At 50.1% G+C, this 15,291-nt stretch overlaps 1 non-coding gene across 1 annotated transcript; it reads left to right on the forward strand.

Annotated features, from left to right (window-relative positions):
- The first annotated feature begins 484 nt into the window (after nucleotides 1-484).
- Nucleotides 485-603, forward strand: LOC131873808 (5S ribosomal RNA). The gene has a single exon (XR_009371698.1). It is a non-coding gene; the product is annotated as a 5S ribosomal RNA (ribosomal RNA).
- Nucleotides 604-15,291: the final 14,688 nt, after the last annotated feature.

Here is a 15,291-nt window from a genome sequence, read left to right on the forward strand (position 1 = left end):
CCATCATGGGTCTTGGAACGCATTTGTGGTCCTTGGGTCCCATTTTGCATCCCGAAACTTGTGTTTTGGTGCTTGATCCCTATTTTGGGTGCCCACCTTGCACCAAGTGCACACCCAGGGCAAACCGAGCACCTTGGTGCACCGGGGCAAGATCGAGTGTGCACCCGAGGCGCCCCGAACATGCACCAAGGTGCACTCGGCCCACATGTGAGCGCAGGTTGTTGCGCCCGAGGTTGTGTGTGGGCACCACGTTGCAGACGGGACACTGCACGCACACGACGCCCCGTCCAGGTGCACGCACGTAGGCCGAGCCGGGTGCACACCCGACGCCCTAGCAAGGTGCGCGCACCTAGGTAGGGCTCACACTTGGCGAATGGGGCACACTTGGTGAGGGAGGGTGTGCACCTCGAAGGGGGTGGGTGGCCGGGGTGGATTCGCACGTGGGTCGCGGTTTGCTAAGTACACACTGCGACAAGCTCATAATGGGTGCGATCATACCAGTGTTAGTGCACCGGATCCCATTAGAACTCCGCAGTTAAGTGCGCTTGGGCCGGAGTAGTACTGGGATGGGTGACCTCCCGGGAAGTCCCGGTGTTGCACCCTTTTTTAGTTTTTCGCCGGGCGTCGCAATGCTATTTGAATTAAACTTTTGCCCGTTTGCATTCTCGTCAGGGCCGGGTCGGGCTGGGGTGCGCTGCCCGCACTACCGCGCGCGCGGGGGTGACACCGAGCGCGTACCCAAGGCGCCCCGAGCACACAGGCCACGGTGCAACCCGGGCGTTGTGCGCGCACCCCGGTGCGCCCGAGGTGCTGCGCATGCACCCAGGTGAAATCGGTGTGCACCTCGACCAATGCGCGCTCGGTCAAGTCGCGCATGTTGGCCAAGGTGCACGGTGATGTTTCTTACTCTAAGGTTCCGCACCAGACGCCTGGGACAGGTGAGCGAAGCTGGGCGGGGCCGGGTGCACGCCCGGGGCAGGTGCACGTAGCTGGAGAGAGCTTTGGAGCGCACCAGAGGTGCGCACCTTGGAGCACACTTTGGAGCGCACCAATGATGCGCTCCATTCAAAAGTTTCCTGAAAAGGCAAAAAAAGTTGAGATTATAGAATTTCCCACTTGAGAGATTGTAAAAAAAAAAAATTTAAATGAAGGAAACGTGGGTGCCAAGGTGTGCGCGCCCGGGTGCGCAGCCCAGCCAAGGTGTGCGCACCAAGGCACCCACCCTGGCGAAGGTGCGCACCAATCTTGGGCACCTCGGAGTGCACCATGGCGCCCACCAAGGTGCGCACCCGGGGAAAACCGAGCTCTGACTTCGTGCGCACCTTGGAGCGCACGAAAGGTGCGCACCATGGTGCCCACCAAGGCGCGCAGCCCAGCCAAGGTGTGCGCATCAAGGTGCGCACCCTGGCGAAGGTATGCACCCGGGGCAAACCGAGCTCCGACTTCGTGTGCACCTTGGAGCACACAAAAGGTGCGCAACCCAGCCAAGGTGTGCGCACCCCGAGCAAACCGAGCTCTGAATCATGCGCACCAGAGGTGCACGCCATCGTGCGCACCTTGGAGCACAATTCGGAGCCCTCCTTGGTGCGGACCGATGTTGCGCACCTCGGAGCGCACCTAGGGAAAACAATGCAATTAACCCGACTTTTGACTTCGTGCGCACCTCAGAGCGCTCTTGGGTTCGCACCTCGGAGCACACCGAGGTGCGCACCTTTGATGCGCTGCCTTCACCAATTTCCAGAAAAGGCAAAAAAACATTGAGAAGGTGTGCGCACCAAGGTGCCCACCCTGGCAAAGGTGCACGCGAGGTGCGCACCCGGGGCAAACCGGGCTCTGACTTCATGCACACCATGTTGCGCACCTTGGAGGGCCATGGTGCACACCTTGGAGCACACTTCAGAGCGCTCAATGGTGCCCAACCCAGCCAAGGTGCCCACCGCGGCGAAGGTGCACGCGAGGTGCGCACCCGGGGCAAACTGGGCTTCGACTTCGTGCACGCCGCACCTTGGAGCACACTTCAGAGCGCTCCTTGGTGCGCGCCATGGTGCCCACCAGGGCGTGCAACCTAGCCGAGGTGCCCACCCAGGCGAAGGTGCACGCGAGGTGCGCACCCGGGGCAAACCGGGCTCCGACTTCGTGCACGCCATGGTGCCCACCGCGGCGAAGGTGAACGTGAGGTGCGCACCCAGGGCAAACCAGGCTCCGACTTCGTGCACGCCGCACCTTGGAGCACACTTGGGAGCGCTCCTTGGTGCGCACCATGGTGCCCACCAGGGCACGCAACCCCCCCGAGGTGCCCACCCCGGCGAAGGTGCACGCTAGGTGCACACACGTGGCAAACTAGGCTCCGACTTCGTGCACGCCGCACCTTGGAGCACACTTCGGAGCACTCCTTGGTGCGCACCATGGTGCCCACCAGGGCGCGCAACCCAGCCGAGGTGCCCACCCCGGCGAAGGTGCACGTGAGGTGCGCACCCGGGGCAAACCGGGCTCCGACTTCGTGCATGCCATGGTGCCCACCACGACGAAGGTGCACGCGAGGTGCGCACCCGGGGCAAACCGGGCTCTGACTTCGTGCACGCCGCACCTTGGAGCACACTTCGGAGCGCTCCTTGGTGCGCACCATGGTGCCCACCAGGGCGCGCAACCCAGCCAAGGTGTGCGCACCAAGGTGCCCACCCCGACGAAGGTGCACGTGAGGTGCGCACCCGGGGCAAACCGGGCTCCGACTTTGTGCACGCCGCACCTTGGAGCACACATCGAGGCGCTCCTCGGTTTGCACCAGCGTTGCGCATCGTGGTGGGCACCTCGGAGCACACCAAGGTGGGCAACGAGGTGCGCACCTTTGATGCGATGCCTTCACTAATTTCCATAAAAGGCAAAAAAAAATGAGATTTTAAAATTTCCGTTTTGAAAGATAGTGAAAAAAAGGGAATGCTGGTGCCATCTTGAGCCCGCCCTGGTGCGCAGCCCAGCCAAGGTGTGCACACCAAGGTGCCCACCCTGGCGAAGGTGCGCGCCCGGGCAATTAACCCAACTTCCAACTTCGCGCGCGCCAGGGTGGGAGCGCACCCAACAACCGGGCCTGGGAAGAGCCAATGCGAGAAACCCCACCAAACACTCTAACAAAAAAAGAGGGGGCGCTCCAGTAACCCCGCTTCGGAGTGCAGCCTGGGCAAACCCAGCCAAGGTGCCCACCCCGGCCAAGGTGCAGGCAAGGTGCGCAACCGGGGCAAACCGGGCTTCGACAATGTGCACGCCGCACCTTGGAGCACACTTCGTAGCGCTCCCAGGTGCGCACCGTGGTGGGCACCTCAGAGCACACCAAGGTGGGTAGCGAGGTGCGCACCTTTGATGCGCTGCCTTCACTAATTTCCAGAAAAGGCAAAAAAAAAGGAGATTTTAAAATTTCCGTTTTGAAAGATAGTGAAAAAAAGGGAATGCGGGTGCCATCTTGAGCCCGCCCTGGTGCACAGCCCAGGTAAGGTGCCCACCCTAGCAAAGGTGCGCACCCGGGCAATTAACCCTACTTCCGACTTCGTGCGTGCCAGGGTGGCAACCGGGCCTGGGAAGAGCCAATGCGAGAAACCCCACCAAATGCTCCGACAAAAAAAGAGGGGGCGCTCCAATAACCCCGCTTCGGAGCGCAGCCGGGGCAAACCCAGCCAAGGTGCCCACCCCGACGAAGGTGCACGCGAGGTGCGCACCCGGGGCAAACCGGGCTCCGACAACGTGCACGCAGCACCTTGCAGCACACTTCGAAGCACTCCCGGGTGCCCATTGGCGTTGCGCACCATGGTGGGCAGCGAGGTGCGTACCCGGGGCAAACCGGGCTCCGACAACGTGCACGCAACACCTTGGAGCACACTTCGAAGCACTCCCGGGTGCCCACTAGCGTTGCACACCGTGGTGGGCAGCGAGGTGTGCACCTTTGATGCGCTGCCTTCACTAATTAACCCTGGTGAAGGTGCGCACCCGAGCAGTTAACCCTACTTCTGACTTCGTGCGCATCAGGGTGGGTGCGCACCCAACAACCGGGCCTGGGAAGAGCTAATGCGAGAAACCCCACCAAATGCTCTGACAAAAAAAGAGGGGGCGCTCCAATAACCCCGCTTCGGAGCGCACCCGGGGCAAACCCAGCCAAGGTGCCCACCCTGACGAAGGTGCACGCGAGGTGCGCACCCGGGGCAAACCGGGCTCTGACAACGTGCACGCAACACCTTGGAGCACACTTCGAAGCACTCCCGGGTGCCCACCGGCGTTGCGCACCGTGGTGGGCAGCGAGGTGCGCACCTTTGATGCACTGCCTTCACTAATTTCCAGAAAAGGCAAAAAAAAATGAGATTTTAAAATTTCTGTTTTGAAAGATAGTGAAAAAAATGGAATGCAGCTGCCATCTTGAGCCCGCCCTGGTGCGCAGCCCAGGCAAGGCATGCGCACCAAGGTGCCCACCCTGGCAAAGGTGCGCACCCACGCAATTAACCCTACTTTTGACTTCGTGCGCGTCAGGGTGGGTGCGCACCCAACAATCGGGCCTGGGAAGAGCCAATGCGAGAAACCCCACCAAACGCTCCGACAAAAAAAGAGGGGGTGCTCCAATAACCTCGCTTCAGAGCGCAGCTAGGGCAAACCGGGCTCCGACTTCATGCACGCCGCACCTTGGAGCACACTTCGAAGCGCTCCTTGGTGCGCACCATGGTGCCCACCAGGGCGCGCAACCCAGCCAAGATGTGCACACCAAGGTGTGCACGCGGGGCAAACCAGGCTCCGACTTCGTGCACGCCACACCTTGGAGCACCATGGTGGGCAGCGAGGTGCACACCTTTGATGTGCTGCCTTCACTAATTTCCAGAAAAGGCAAAAAAAAACTAGATTTTAAAATTTCCGTTTTGAAAGATAGTGAAAAAAATGGAACGCGGGTGCCATCTTGAGTCCGCCCTGGTGCGTAGCCCAGGCAAGGTGCCCACCCTGGCGGAGGTGCGCACCCGAGGCAAACCGGGCTCTGACTTCGTGCACGGCATGGTGCCCACCAAGGCGTGCAACCCAGCCAAGGTGCCCACCGCGGCGAAGGTGCACGCGAGGTGGGCACCCGAGGTGCACACCCGGGGCAAACCGGGCTCCGACTTCATGCAGGCCGCACCTTGGAGCACACTTCAGAGCGCTCCTTGGTGCGCACCATGGTGCCCACCAGGGCGCGCAACCCAGCCAAGGTCTGCACACCAAGGTGCCCACCCCGACGAAGGTGCACGTGAGGTGCGCACCCGGGGAAAACCGGGCTCCGACTTCGTGCATGCCGCACCTTGGAGCAAACATCGGAGCGCTCCCAGGTTCGCACCAGCGTTGCGCACCTTTGATGCACTGCCTTTCACTAATTTCCAGAAAAGGCAAAAACAAATGAGATTTTAAAATTTCCGTTTTGAAAGATAGTGAAAAAAATGGAACGCGGGTGCCATCTTGAGCCCTTCCTGGTGCGCAGCCCAGGCAAGTTGTGCGCACCAAGGTGCCCACCCTGGCGGAGGTGCGCGCCCAGGGCAAACCGGGCTCCGACTTCATGCACTGCATGGTGCCCACCAAGGCGCGCAACCCAGCCAAGGTGCCCACCGCGGCGAAGGTGCACGCGAGGTACGCACCCGAGGTGCACACCCGGGGCAAACCGGGCTCCGACTTCGTGCACGCCGCACCTTGGAGCACACTTCAGAGCGCTCCTTGGTGTGCACCATGGTGCCCACCAGGGCGCGCAACCCAGCCAAGGTTTGCACACCAAGGTGCCCACCCCGGCGAAGGTGCACGCGAGGTGCGCACCCGGGGCAAACCGGGCTCGGACTTCGTGCACGCCGCACCTTGGAGCACACATCGGAGCGCTCCCGGGTTCGCACCAGCATTGCACACCTTTGATGCGCTGCCTTCACTAATTTCCAGAAAAGGCAAAAAAAGAAAAACGAGATTTTAAAATTTCTGTTTTGAAAGATAGTGAAAAAAATGGAACGCAGGTGCCATCTTGAGCCCGCCCTGGTGCGCAGCCTAGGCAAGGTGTACGCACCAAGGTGCCCACCCTGGTGGAGGTGCGCACCCGGGGCAAACCGAGCTCCGACTTCGTGCACTGCATGGTGCCCACCAAGGTGCACAACCCTGCCAAGGTGCCCACCGCGGCGAAGGTGCACACCCGAGGTGCACACCCGGGGCAAACCGGGCTCCAACTTCGTGCACGCCGCACCTTGGAGCACACTTCAAAGCGCTCCTTGGTGCGCACCATGGTGCCCACCAGGGCGCGCAACCCAGCCAAGGTCTGCACACCAAGGTGCGCACCCGGGGCAAACCGGGCTCGGACTTCGTGCACTCTGCACCTTGGAGCACACATCGAAGCGGTCCCGGGTTCACACCAGCGTTGCGCACCTTTGATGCGCTGCCTTCACTAATTTCCAGAAAAGGCAAAAAAAAATGAGATTTTCAAAATTTCCGTTTTGAAAGATAGTGAAAAAAATGGAACATGAGTGCCATCTTGAGCCTGCCCTGGTGCGCAGCCCAGGCAAGTTGTGCGCACCAAGGTGCCCACCCTGGAAAAGGTGCGCACCCGAGACAAACCGGGCAATTAACCCAACTTCCGACTTCGTGCACGCCAGGGTGGGTGCGCACCCAACAACCGGGCCTGGGAAGCCCCAATGCGAGAAACTCCACCAAACGCTCGGACAAAAAAAGAGGGGCCGCTCCAATAACCCCACTTCAGAGCACACCAGAAACCCCACTGGACGCTTGGGCAAAAATGTAATGCGCACCCGAAGCCCCTGTTGTTCTCAAAATCTGATTCCCCTTCAATGCCTTTAATAATATAATCTAAAATGGGTGCCGAGAAGACATCAAGGATAAAAGGATTTCAGAGACAACATATGACAAGGTTTGGTTAGACCTTCTACACTTCGGGCTCTTCCTTAAGCCCAGGCGGGTATACCCTTTGTGAATTAACTTCACATTCTTAAGCAACAAACCCACAGCAAACCAGTCCAGAAAACCAGTGAGTTTATTCACCTTGAAAAACAACTGAAAACAAAGAATGAAACAATACTCAACTTCAGCATATTTGATCAACAAAGCATGCAATAAACAGCTTCGATTAGTACCAGTGCTTTATCCAAGGTTACAGAGTCACTCAAACTCAAATAAAACTCCTGAAATAAAACATCTCTATACTTCCCATCAACTTGGTCTCCATTTATCCCTGTAAATGCCTAGCATCAACAAGAATTTAATCACTTCAAAATAAGCTATGGTCCTCAAAATTCAAAGTTTATCCTAAAGTATTTACTGGTAGAGTGGTCATGCATGTTTAATTTCCCTCCTAAAGAGAAAAGCTAGAAACACCCATACTGAGATTGCCTTACAATTCCATTCAAACAGAAAAATCCTAGACTATTCTGAATGAAAGAATAAATACAATTAAGGACAAATTCGAAGACGACACAAAGCTTTACTCAAAACTGACGGTCTGTATATTGATATTCATTTGAAAAAGATTTTACAAAAGTCTGATTCTCCATTAAACTTTGGAAAAGCTCAGATAACATTTCTGCAGCGTTTTCTTACAAAAATTTTGTGATCCCTTTCTCTCTAGTCCTGGTATCCATTTATAACAATATGGATGCACAAAGCTTCGGACTTCTTGAGGAAAGTTTGTTACAATTACTTCAAAAATTGAAGAAGTTACAATTTCAGTTATGCGCTCTTTTCAGCTTCTTCAGCAGTCTGTTGGACGGGTTGTTCAATTGCAACCTCTTCTGGCTCTTCAGGGACGCTCTCTAACTACTCCGGATCTCGAGTGGAATATTTAACTCCCCACTCACTATACGTCTCCTCGGTCGGCCATACAAAATTAATCACATCACTTTTAACCTTAGTCAACCCTTTCCAAGAATTCCTCAGTTTGTTGACTTCTGAGTTAAGAAAACTGTAGTGTGATTTAATTCTCTCTACTTCCTGTATGGTTATAACAAAAAATGACGTACCATCCAGATCAATAATTCCCTTGACCCTTGCTGACAATTTGGCATTTATCTCATTGAGCCATATCTGCTTATCTTTCAGCTGATCTAGATTGGCAAAAATTCCTGGGAGTAACTCACAAACCTGATCATTGTATTCCTTTTTAAGCAATTTAACCCTTCTTTCCACATTATCCACCTCTGTTGCCAATTGCAATAAACTCTTAGTGATATCAGAAGTGGATTTGATAATAGGGTTAGCTCTTGCTTCATCACAGGAAACACACATGAACTCCAAATCCTGCTCCCTAGGCCTCCATCTGTCAAAAATGGGTGTCAATATGGCCTTATCTCTTCTCAACTCAGTCCATATCTCCATGACTTTTCCTACACTATTGTGAAGGAGTGAAGCATTTATAGTGTCTGCAAAACTGGAGACTGTGGCCTTGATCTTTTCTTCATACTTCCCTGCATAATAGGCCTGAGTTTGCTTAAGACTCTCCAATTCTTGGGGAGTTATCTCTATCATCTGAGAGCTGGAAGGTGCAGGAGATGGTGGGAGCTCAATAATGGGGCTAGTAGGTGGAGGTCTTGCAGGAGAAGAGGTGATCATTAATGTTGAAGACTCACCCTGTTGACGTTGTCCTACTAATTGGCTCTGCAATCTGGCAATAATACTCTCTTTGCCTCTTATTTCCTCCTTGGGACTGTCATAAGCCTTCAAGACTGTTTCCAATTTGAGCTGGAGGGCTTCCTTTTCTTTAGCATCCTTCTCAGCTACTGCAACACTAAATTTGGCAGTCTCCAACACTGTGCTAGCGGCCTCTACTACCCCTGTACTCTCTACTCTCTTAACCATTAATCCACCAATGTGACTTGTCCCTGTGGTGTCTTTACCCTTCTTGTCCTCATTTCTCTTAAGGGACCACATGACTAGAGCAGCATTGTCTTTACTGAATGTAACCCCTTCCATGGGTTTGGTTTCTTTTCTCACTGCATCCAGCACCAGAGCATCAGCAATATTCCATTCTGGTAGAATGAGTACTCCAGCTTGTGCTACTAAATCTCTTCCCTGTTCAGGAGTGATGGTTTTAAATTCTTCCATCATCTCCTATTTTATTTCTTCCTCCATTAAGGCTAGATCTTTATCAGGTTGTTCTACCTTTCTTGTTTCACATCTAGCATTATACTTATCTATATGTTGTTTCCAGATAAACTGCACAAATGCTTCAGATGTGACAAAACTATCATCCGCTAGAAAGGCACTAGTGGCCTTCTTTATCTCAGGATCCCACTCTTGGCCTTTGAGTTCAGTTGAAGTGATGTCCATTTGTGCTTCAATGGGCTCTTCTGGCATCCCTTCTTCCACTTCATCATATGTATACGCAATCTCCCCCAAGCTGCCCAACTGAGAGAGGTATTCAGTTGCTGCTTGTTCATCTCCAATGTGGAGAGGGGATTGGGATGGGGAATATAAGGGTGTATCTGATTGCACCTCCTTCCCCACCCTCTGCTTCTTTGGGCTGTTTTGTATGTGAATGACTTCATGTGCTTTCCTCTTCCCTTTGGATGAAGAGGGTTCCCCTCTTGCAGACACCAACACACTGTAACCTGCTTTCTTATGCAGGGTGTAATCACCAGGAGGGATGACTTTAATAGGAGCTGATTTCCCCAAAATCATTCTTTCTTTCTCAGGGTTGTTTTTAATTACAACTTCCCTTTTCTCCTTTATTCTCTGCATCACATCCTCAAAAAAAATAATCAAAAATTTTATCTTTTCTTCCAATGGGAAGAAGATAGACAACGGGTCATAGCTAGCATCAAATTGATGCACAAAATCCAGGGCCTTCCTGTAAGCTACCCATTTTTCCTTCCTCAACTCCTGTTCATCCAAATCAAATTCATTCCTGATGAGGTCTTCAGGAAAGTGGAATTGATGGGGCCTACCTCTGCATGCTACTTTCTTCTGGAATAGACCATTGTAGAAGTCCTCTGGATCAGCACATCTAGACACTACAGTGGACAAATGGTAGAGTTTGAGGAAATCCTCAAAGCATTTCCAGCCTCCCTTGGTGATTACAAATTGGTGGGCTACTGTAGCTGTAGGGAAAATAGTCCCTTTACCTCTGCCGGTTAACTCTGCCTCTTGCAAGTCACCAATTTGTCTGAGAATCTCAGCTATTCCCACTTTGAGGGGGACCTGGTATGGTAACAAAAATGGGGTGCCTCTGAAACCAAAGACCCTAAAAACTGTGGAGACTGGATACAAGTACATATCACCCCAATTATGAACTATCTTGATACTCTCTACGAATTCTTTTGGTCTTAAGAATTCCAGAAGAACCTTGGGGATTCTTGGATTGTCAGAGCAAAGGAGAGTCCTTATCTTGGATGCAAAATATTTATCAAACTTTAGAAAACTTGCATCCTCTCTATCCCATGACAATACAGTACTCCATAATTGCACCGGCATCTTTTCTCCCTCCTTTTCTTTTACCAGGTCCATTCCACTGGCGAAATAATCTCCACCTTTGAAGAGGAAGAGGTGCATCAATAGTGAATACCACCCAAATGGCCTATCCACCTTTCCATTCTTTATCCCTATCAATCCTCCATGAATAGCATCAGCAATATAGGAAGCATAATCAAATGTAATAGCAAGAGAAGGATTCAGAATTTGAACAATCATTAACAAATAATGATTTGGCATATTAGATTCAGCATCCTCTCCTAGAACTTGGCAAAGTGCCCAGTACATCCCTTTTGCCCTCGAGGTAAACATACTTAGTGAAAAAGGCTCTTGTGTATTGGGCCCTACAACTGCTAACCCTCCCACTTTCAGAAAAAGTTCTTTGAGAGGCCCATTCCTGAGATGAGTCCTCTGTGCCCTGTATACCTGAGCCAATTGTGTGAAGTTTATAGGTTCCAAGAAGTTGGTAGCCCCACTAAGCCCCAACGCTATTCTCAACTCTTCTGCATTTATCTCCACGAGGGTTTTTCCATTCACATCCCGGATACACCTGGTAACTGAATCATAGTTCAATGCCATTTGGGTTAACAAATCTGTATCCATGAACACCCCTGGGACTACCAATCTCCCAACATCTAATTCCCAAATGCTATTTTGAGGAGCAGGAGAATTCCTCATTCCAAAACCGACTTTAAATAACCCCAACCCAGACAATCCCACCTGCGGGTCTCTCAACCAATTACCCTTGTCATATAATCCTTCTCCAATTTTCAGTCGGGGAGCCCTGGGTACTAACTCTTTGGCCTTAGACGCCTGGTTAGTTGACAGCGTCAACTGCTCTAAAAAGTCATCACATACACTTCTTTCCAGATAATCAACTTTACCAGAAAATTCCCTTTTAGGAGCCATTTGCAATACAACCAGATGAATGTCACTTCTGAAAACACTTCTGTTATACGAGAACAATTCTACTTATTACAACACAATAATGGCTACAAAATAAGAAAAAATCTGATGCTTGCTTGAAGAAATTCGCTCTGCAACCAGTTTGCCTTCTCTGTATTTGTAAAAGATAACTCTGCGTTTGCTTCCTCTGCAAAAATCCTTTTAAGAGGTATCCTTACTTGGTTGTTAGGAAATCAAATGCTTGTACTCTGGGCCTTAACTGTAACATTGATTCCGCATGCTTCGGTCGTCCCTTCAAAATCGAATTCATACGAGAATTCATATTTTAGCTCCAACGGGTCGCAGTCTTTCTGCAAGTGTCTCTCTGTGAATTTCATTTTGACGGCTTTGTCCTTAGTCTAAGTCCTGTCTTTTTATTGGCTACATAATACCACGCGGCATCCAACCATTGGCTTAGAAAATCCCCTCACATTCTATTTTGATACTGGCTGAATGTCGCCCTTTATACTGTGGCGGGCCCGTGTCTTTCTCTTTTTGCCATGTCATCATCATGACACGTGGACGACCGATATTCATTCTCGCTATTTCATAGCCTTAAAGGGTGAGCACTTAACCCTTGCGAAATAGCGCGGGCCGTTGGATTATCTTTCAAGTTAATCACCTTTTAATCCTTCGAACGGGTCCTTAGGAATGGTGGGCCCGCTGAGTCATCAGTGACATCTGGCATCTAGTCATCCACTGTGCTGATTTGTCACTCTGTCACTTGCCGGAAGAAGAACCATGGGGGCCCCACTTCAGTCTCGACAGGTCTATCTCAGAAATGGTGAGCCCACGGACACGCCATGGACACCTGGCTCCTCGTTATCTTCGGAGCCGACCTGTCACATTTTCATTTGTCAAGCATACACTATAGGGACCCATAGCTTCCTTTTAGACCGCGTGTCATCAAGACACGTGGACGGTCCAGGTTAACTTTCGCTATTTCGCAGCCTTAAAAGGTGAGCATCTTACCCTTGTGAAATAGCGCGAGCCATTAGATCTTATCTCGACTTGCTCGACATTTAAACCCTGTTAGGAGCTCTCAGAGGTGGTGGGCCCACGGACACGTCATGGACACCTAACGCCTTGTCCTGCTGACTGTGGCGGCCTATGCCACGTGTTACCTTATAATACGCCAAAAGAAAGCCATGGGGCTCCAGCTATCTCTGACAGCTATGCCTTCCACTTACCCCGTCGTGACACATGGACGGCCGATATTCATTCTCGCTATTTCGCAGCCTTAAAGGGTGAGCACTTAACCCTTGCGAAATAGCGCTGACCGTCGGATCCTTTCTCAAGTTGATCGGCATTTAAACCCTGTTAGGAGCTTTCAGAAGAGGTGGGCCCACGGACACGCGACAGACACCTGGCGCCCTGTCATCTTCAAAGCTGACCTGTCGACTTTTCATTCGCTGGAAGGAGCCACGGGGTCTCAATGAATTGTAAGAGCTATCCCTGCCAGGTCACCTCCACCTGTGAGCTGACTCATCTTTGGGGCCCACTTTGATCCTTAATCTTAAAATGCTGACTGTGGCGACCTGTGCCATGTGCTGCCCTCTAATACGCCAGAGAAGACCACGTAAGGGGGGCCCTACCTTCTTTGACGGCCGCAACCTTTACTTCCTCCGCATGACACATGGACGGCTGATATTCATCCTCGCTATTTCGCAGCCTTAAAGGGTGAACACTTATCCCTTGCGAAATAGCGCCAACCGTCGGATCTTTCCCCAAGTTGATCAGTGTTTACTGGGCCCGGCACTTTAGAAGGAAATAATAAAAGGCGAATTTTTTTTCAAATAATCAACATGACCGCCTAGGTAAATAGCAAGGGGGGACACTTCTTACGACCCCGCGACCCATGACTTAAGTGAAATAAAGTAACGTCGGAATAGAAACCAGGGGACTTAATACAAAAGATAAAGCCTAAAACTTAGAAAAACCCTAAACCCCCTAGGTTTAGAACAAAGCTGAAACACTTGGGGCCACACCCTATGAATATTTTCAAAGAACCATAGCCAATTATGGGAAAAGAACCCAATTTTAAAAACAGTGATAACAGCGGCTCTGACTGGGGATGGTTGATTGCGAGATCAGCACAAGAAAACTCAGAAATTCTGGAGAAATAGACCAAAACACAGACCAAAACCAGGAAAACAGGAAAGAAAACAAAATATATACAAACCAAGGACCTACCGTGCATGGACATTAAGAGAAATAGTGCTTCAGGAATTGTCCATGCACTAGAAATTCCTGCATCTCATCATTCATATTCTTCAAAAAATATGAATCCTTACCATTCAAATCACAAATTACAAAAGGGCCAATCCAGAGTGATTCAAATTTCTTATGCTTTCCTTTATCCTGCCCTTTTGCATTCCACTGAAGAACCATGTCATCAATTTGAAACTTCCTTAACGATGTTCTTTTATCAAAAAGATACTTTGACTGTAGCTGGAGCTTTTGATTTTTCTTATGAGCAGAGGTTCTAAGCTCTTCCACCTCTACAATTTGGATCATCCTGCTTTCCATTGGTTCAGATATTTCCATGTCCTCTTCCTGCAAAAACTTATACACTGGAAGAAGGTTATTTACTGGCAATCTAGCTTGGGTACCATAAACCAACTCAAAAGGTGACATTCCAATGGATTTTTTAACTGTTATTCTATCCGCCCACAGAGCTAATTTCAACTTTTGATCCCAAGACCTCTTGTTTTCTTCTAAGATCTTCTTGATGATATTCAGCAAGCTTTTGTTGCTAGATTCTGCTTGTCCGTTTCCTTGAGGGTGATAAGGTGATGAGTATGACATAAGTATACCATGACTATTGCAAAAGCCTACAAATTCTTTTGATCTGAAACACATAGCATTATCCATTACCAATTTTGCAGGTGTTCCAAATCTAGTCACAATATTATCCATCAGGAAATCAATGACGATTTTACTAGTAGCTCTTCTTGTGGGAATAACTTCTATCCATTTGGTAAAATAATCTGTAGCCACTATAATCCATCCATGGCCTCTTCCTGACTTTTCAACAATCTCTCCAATAAAATCAAGACCCCATTGGACAAAAGGAGCTTCTATAGAAATTGGATTTAGTGGTAAGGCTCCTTCATACTTGAGCTTAGAAGAAAATCTCTGACATGAATCACATCTTCGAACATATGCATGGGTATCTTTAAACAAAGTAGGCCAATAATACCCAGCCCGTATTATCTTACCAGCTGTAGTCTTAGCAGAGTAATGACCTCCACACACTCCATCATGCATTTCATTCAACATCTGTTTAGCTTGAAATTCATCCAAACACAGTAGTAACTCCCCATCTCTTTTTCTCCAAAAAAGATCACCCTGAATGAGGACATACTTTTGGGATTTGAGCTTTAAAGTTCTCTTCTGGTTGTGAGTCATTCCTTCTGGCAGCGTATTACCCCTCAATACTTGGACTATCTCTGTGTACCATGATTGTCTCTCAATACTAGTAACCAAAGTATCTTTAATCTCAACATTGTGTACTTCAACATTCATAAGATTTGACTCAGTCATGAGCTTAGCCAAACCTAACCCTCTCACCAGTTTAGTAATCTTTATCTCCAGATTAAATTCTTGAATTCTATTGATCCACCTACATCTCTTCCCGGTGACCTCAGATTGAGACAAAATATCTTTAATTGCAGCATGTGGAACATAGGCAGTGACAATTGCATTCACCAAATATGGCCTAAAGGCTTTAACAACTTTAACCAAGGCATAAGCTTGTTTCTCCATGGTTTCATATTTTAATTCTGTTGCTTGCAAAGATTTGCTATAGAAAGCTATGGGATGATCATATCCCTCATTATCCTTTTGCAATAATACTGCAGCCACTGTGTGATATGAAGCAAAAGAAAACAGAGAAAAAGG

Source organism: Cryptomeria japonica, chromosome 2, assembly GCF_030272615.1.
Source record: "Cryptomeria japonica chromosome 2, Sugi_1.0, whole genome shotgun sequence".
Taxonomy (NCBI): domain Eukaryota; kingdom Viridiplantae; phylum Streptophyta; class Pinopsida; order Cupressales; family Cupressaceae; genus Cryptomeria; species Cryptomeria japonica.